The sequence below is a fragment of the Dipodomys merriami genome, unplaced genomic scaffold, assembly GCF_024711535.1.
Source record: "Dipodomys merriami isolate MVZ:Mamm:240054 unplaced genomic scaffold, mDipMer1.0.p SCAF_13, whole genome shotgun sequence".
Taxonomy (NCBI): Eukaryota; Metazoa; Chordata; class Mammalia; order Rodentia; family Heteromyidae; genus Dipodomys; species Dipodomys merriami.
This window is the reverse complement of record NW_027202604.1, coordinates 16,193,061-16,199,060: the sequence shown is the minus strand read 5'-3', so window position 1 is coordinate 16,199,060 and position 6,000 is coordinate 16,193,061.

Sequence of the window (6,000 nt, the reverse complement as noted above, 5' to 3'; positions counted from 1 at the left end):
GCTGTGGTTCAAGTGGCACAGAGCCGACTTTGAGTGAAAAAGATAAAAGACAGGACCCAGACCCTGAATTCAAGGCCTAGTACCAGCACAAAATGACAAAAGTCCAAAGATTAATTTTTCATTAATTTTGAAACTATCAACCACTTGGATTATAATTGAAAATTTAGCTAGGGAATTGTTAAAAATGTGGTAATCATATGCTCAAAAGTTGTTGGGAAAATTGAATGCCAAGATAGTACATCCTCAACACCTACCACCATTCCCTGGTGCTATTCTATGCAAACAGGGACAAAGAGTAAATATAAGCACATAGCTTTTGCTTCTAAAAAAGGGAAAACCTGGGGCTGGGAAGGTGGTTCAGTGGTAGAGCACTTGCCTTGTATGCATGAGGCCCTGGGTTCGATTCCTCAGCACCACATAAGCAAAAAGAAAAAAGCCAGAAGTGGCGCTGTGGCTCAAGTGGTAGAGCACTAGCCTTGAGCCGAAGAGCTGAGGGACAGCACCCAGGCCCAGAGTTCAGGCCCCACGACTGGACCCCCCCCCAAAAAAAAGGGAAAACCTGTGGATATTTTGCTGCTGGCCTATCCAAAGAGGCAAAAGTTGTTCCATCTATGTTTCCTTAGGGTAATTAAATTTGCTTTGCAGAGTATGTTCGTTTTTGTGAAGTGTGAGTGAAACTGAATGCTGGTCATGGGCTCTAGAACAACAGTTAAGTTTCAGTGCTGTGCAACCATTATTTGGAGATTGAGTCTGCTAAATTTTTTTCTTTCTTTTTTCTTTTATTTTGTGCTGGTCCTGGGGCTTAACCTCAGGGACTAGATTCTGTCCCTGAGCTTATTTGCTCAAGGCTAGCATTCTATCACTTGAGCCACAGCTCCAGTGCCAGCTTTTTGGTGGTTAATTAGAGGTAACAGTCTCATAGACTTTTCTGCCCAAGCTGACTTTGAATCAGGATCCTCAAATCTGAGCCTCCTGAGAGAATAGGGTGATAGGCATGAGCCACCAGCACCTGGCTTTTGATAATCATTAATTAAAATCGTGAAAACCTATTCTGTAGTACTCTTCTTTCTAGGAGCTGTGTTATTTTGACTTCATAGGATTGCAGTGAGGACTGGAAATAATACCAATGCAGAGGACTTAGAATACTACCTAACACATGTTAAATGCCATATTAAAACTTTATACTTATCTGGCCCTATGCATCTAGATAGGCAGATATCTTTTCTAAAAGAACAAGTACGCCGGGTGCCAGTACCTATAATCATAACTAATCAGAAGATTGAGATCTACAGGACCTCAGTTTGCAGCCAGCCTGGGCAGAGAAGTCCATGAGACCTCATCTCTAAAAATAATAAGCAAGGGGCTGGGAAGGTGACTCAGTGGTAGAGCGCTTGCCTTGCATGCCTGAGGCCCTGGGTTTGATTCCTCAGCACCACATAAGCAAAAAGAAAAAAGCCGGAAGTGGCACTGTGGCTCAAGTGGTAGAGCGCTAGCCTTGAGCTGAAGAGCTGAGGGACAGTGCCCAGGCCCAGAGTTCAGGCCCATGACCGGACCCCCCAAAAAAATAATAAGCAAAAAGCAGTGTTGGAGACATGATTCAAGTAGCTGAGAGCCAGAGAAGTAAACAAGTCCATGCACAAGGCCATGTGTTCAAACTCTAATGCCAGCAAAAAAGAAAAAAGAAAAAGAAAAAAAGGTAGACAGATGACTGGGATGTGGCTTCAGGTTTCTGGGTCCTGTGTTCTCTGATACTCATTTTGCCATTGTAACACCAAAATCAGCCTAAAACAATCCATAGATGAAAGGTTATAGCTGTGTTCTAATGATACTTTATTTACAGAAAATGGGAGGCTGATGAGATTTAATCCACAAGCTGTCACCTGTGGACCTCTTACTAGGCCTTTTTGATGTGGGTTTGAGAGCAGATGGCTGATAAAGACTTTGGCAGAAACTGAAGGGGAGGAGCAATTGCTGCCTCATTCATGGATGCCCAGGTCGCCATAGTAACAGATATTGTAGCTCCCCCACCGGTCCAAAGTGAAGACACAGCTGGCATCTCATGGACTTTGTAGACAGCTGGTAGAAGTAGCAGGGGAGCAAATGCCAAACTGGAGAACAGGGAGATGGTTCTATGTACTTTACCTTCCAAAATGTTAGTCATGACACATGGATTCAGTGAATACGTTATGGACACTTAGTGCCTGTACATACAAAGGTCACTGGAGATGGAGTATGTGCTACAAACCTACAGAAGTGCCGTGGTTTTTCAACCAAACATTCAGTTGTCATCTCTCACTTCAACCTTTTCTATTTTGTTTTGTTTATTTGAGATCAGGTCTTGCTGTGAAACCCAGGTCTGGAACTTACCATCCTACTATTGATCCTGGAAAACTGCAACACCTGGATCAGGCCGTTTATCTCTATGGTCTGGAAGAGTAAACCCACAGACACAGAGAGAAATAGGACGGCAAAGATTTACTGAAGAAAAAGACAAGCAGAGCTCTTCCTGGACAGCTAGGGTTCCCAGGGAGGCCACCACCTGCCTGACTCGCCGTCCCGGGATAGCCTGTGGGCCTTAGCAGACCCAGACCCAATCAAGAGAAACCCACACCACCCATGTGAGCGCTCCTTAGGTCCTTTAACCCATCTGACCTGGTGCCCAATCCAGCCTACATTCCTGGGATCCAACCAGTTGGCTATTCAAGTGTAACTCTTCCGGGAACAAGGTGGGGGGTCATGACGTGATGCCCAGGGGAGTGCATGCGCAAACTGCTCCAGGCTTGCTGCCGTGATGTCCAAGGGCCTGCCTACAGGACTGCTCAAGACCATGGTGAGGCATGCGGAACTTGGATGGGAAAGGGGTTTTTGCCTTGATTGCCTCACCTCTTTTTCTTGCTCTTGCTATCTCAGCCTTCTAAATGCTGGGATTACAGGGATGTGCGCCACCAAACCCAGCAAGCCTCAGATTTCTATAGCATTCCTTGTCCTGTAGTTTATTGTGAGCTTTGGCAGAAAGTGGAATTCTATTCAGTCACAATGGCTCCTGACCTGTTTGGCAATTTGTTTCCAAAATACTGGCTTCAAAGAAGAAAGGAAGTTAAGCTTTGCTTTTTCTTCCCCCTTCCATATCAGATCATTAAGCAATAAGCTTGCCTAAGTACTAGATGGTTCAGAAGATATGAACAGGATGTTTATTTGCTCTATGAATTTGATGTCTTCATTCACCCAGTATGTCCTCTTTTGCAATACCCTTCATTTTTTTTGTGGTCCTTTCCATAAGGTAACAAAAGTTCTTTACCTGAGTAAAAAGTATTCCATATTCACACTGTGCTTTTCAGGAAAGAGTGATTCCTGGAGTCCCGACTACGATTCAGAATTGAATTGGAAGTTTAATATGCATAGCACAAGAAATATGAATTCACTTCTATTGTCACACTCTCCGTGCAACACTGCAGATCATAGATATGTGTGAACCACACATAAGCTATATACCCAAACTGACTAGATTTGATTCTGACATTCACTGGAGTTGCTACAGACTCCCAGCAGGTTAAAGGTTCCATTTCCCAGGCTTCCCCATACTTGAGTCACTGGCTGCAAACAGCAGGTTCCCAATTGCCATCCAGCATGGTGACAAGCTGGAGGTTCTTGATTAAGTGGCCATTATGCTAGAGGGGCCTTTGAGCTCAAGGAAACAATGTGTTAGCATCTGCAGATTCATACAATTTCAGATCAAGTATATTTGAAAATATGTGTATCTGTATTGAAGAGGTACAGGGTATTTTTCTTGTTATCATTCCCTAAGCAATATAAGAACTAGTACATAACATTTAGACTGTATTAGATATTCTAAGTAATTAGAGGGAATGTATATAAAAGATGTGAATGTCTGTGGATTTGGATATCTGTGGGGTCCATGGATAGTGAGGTCTGATTTTATGTTAATGACATATAATAAAGGATACAGAGCAGCCAGATAAAGAGCTTGGAAGAGTTCTGAACTCAGGAGTGTCTGTGGAGTTAGGGTGTGACATCTTCTTGGAACATGGATGTGTTCACCTACCCAGAAGTTCTCTGAACCCAGTTATTCAGGTATTTTTTATGGAAGCATCATCTTATAAGCATGGTCAATTACTAACTCCATTTCCAGACCCTCTTACCTTCTCTTGAGAATTGAGGGAGGAACTGAAAGTACCCAGTTTCTAATCATGGCTTGGCCTAGTGACTAGCCCTTATCTAGGAGCCCACCCGGAATCAGCTCATTAGTATAAAAGTTGCTGCTATTACCCAGGAAATTCCAAGGGATTAAGTCAAAGGCCAGGTATTAGAACTGATGATATACCTAATACACATCACTTAGATTACATAAGTTTTAGAGGTTCTGTGCCAGGAACTTAGGTCAGAGTCCAAATATCTTATTTTGTCACATTACATACCCTGTATCAAGATATACTAAACTTTGGGGTACAGCAATGACTATACACAGTCTCTGCTTTCATGAAACTTACTGTTTGGTAGCAGAGGCTGACATTTACTACGTCATCTTACAGGAAAGGACAGCACATAATTACAACTAGCAAGAAGTGTTAGAAAAACAATGAAAGTTTATAATCATGTCCGAGCAAGGTGGCTCAAGCCTATAATCCCAGCCATTTAGGAGGCAAAGATCAGGGGATTGGAAATTGAGGTTAATTATGGCAGAAAAAGTTTAAAAGAATCCATTTCAGCCAATACTGGGGTATGTCTGCCATCCCAGTAATATAGGGAACCAACTACTTAAAATGTTTTAAAAATTAATATATTAGCCATGCACTTTGTGGCTCATACCTATAATCCTACCTATTCAGGAGGCTGAGATCTGAGGATGACAATTTGAAGCCAGCCTGGGCAAGAAAGTCCACGAGACTCTTATAGCCAATAAATTACTCAGAAAAAGCTGGAAATGGTGCTTTGGCTCAAGTGGTTAGAGTGCTATCCTTGAGGCTCAAGACAGCACTCAGGCCCTGAGTTCAAGCTCCAGGACAGACAAAAATTAAAAATTAAAAAAAAAATCAATATATTTTTTAAAAGCCCAGGGCTGGGAAGGTGGCTCAGTGGTAGAGCGCTTGCCTTGCATGCATGAGGCCCTGGGTTCGATTCCTCAGCACCACATAAGCAAAAAGAAAAAGCCAGAAGTGGCGCTGTGGCTCAAGTGGTAGAGCGCTAGCCTTGAGCTGAAGAGCTGAGGGACAGTGCCCAGGCCCAGAGTTCAGGCCCCATTTATTTATTTATTAAACAAATAAATAAATAAAAGCCCAGTCCTGGCTTCCTGGGACATAAATCAACATTATATCTCAAAAGTAACCAATCCCCCAAAAGGGCTGGCCGAGCGGCTTAAGTAGTAGAGCTCTTGCCAAGCAAGCTCAAGGCCTTGAGCCCCATCTCCAGTACCACAAGGAGGAAGAGAAGGAGGAAGAGGAGGAGGAGGAAGAAGAAGAAAGAATGAAAGTACTAAAAAAAGGAAGGAAGGAAGGAAGGAAGGAAGGGAAGCTTATAACTATGTCTTTCAAATTGTTAAAATTATGGACTCTGGCCTTATCCTAGACCCATGGAATCATAATATGGTAAAAAGTTCATACGTTTTGTAAGGAACACAATCTAAAAATATGTTTAAAGATTTCAATGAAGGGTAGCAGACCTGTTAATACTTACTGTTTACTTCAAAGATGTTGCAAAAGTCCAATAAAGTAAAAGATAAGAAAACACTTGGCAGAGTTCAAGTTGCCTTAAGGAGTTCTGGGGATGTAAGTTTCCAGAACTCTCCATGGAGAGGTTCTGTTCCTATGGCCTCAGCTTTTATCTGGCCCACAACTCATTTGTAAGTCCCCCTCAACCCCCTGCTTAGTACTGGGGCTTAAACTCAGGGGCTTAGTTTATTTCTGCTCAAGGCTGATGTGCTTCCGCTTGAGACACACTTCTGCTTTTGGCTTTTTGGTGGTTAGTTGGAGATAAGAGTCTCAT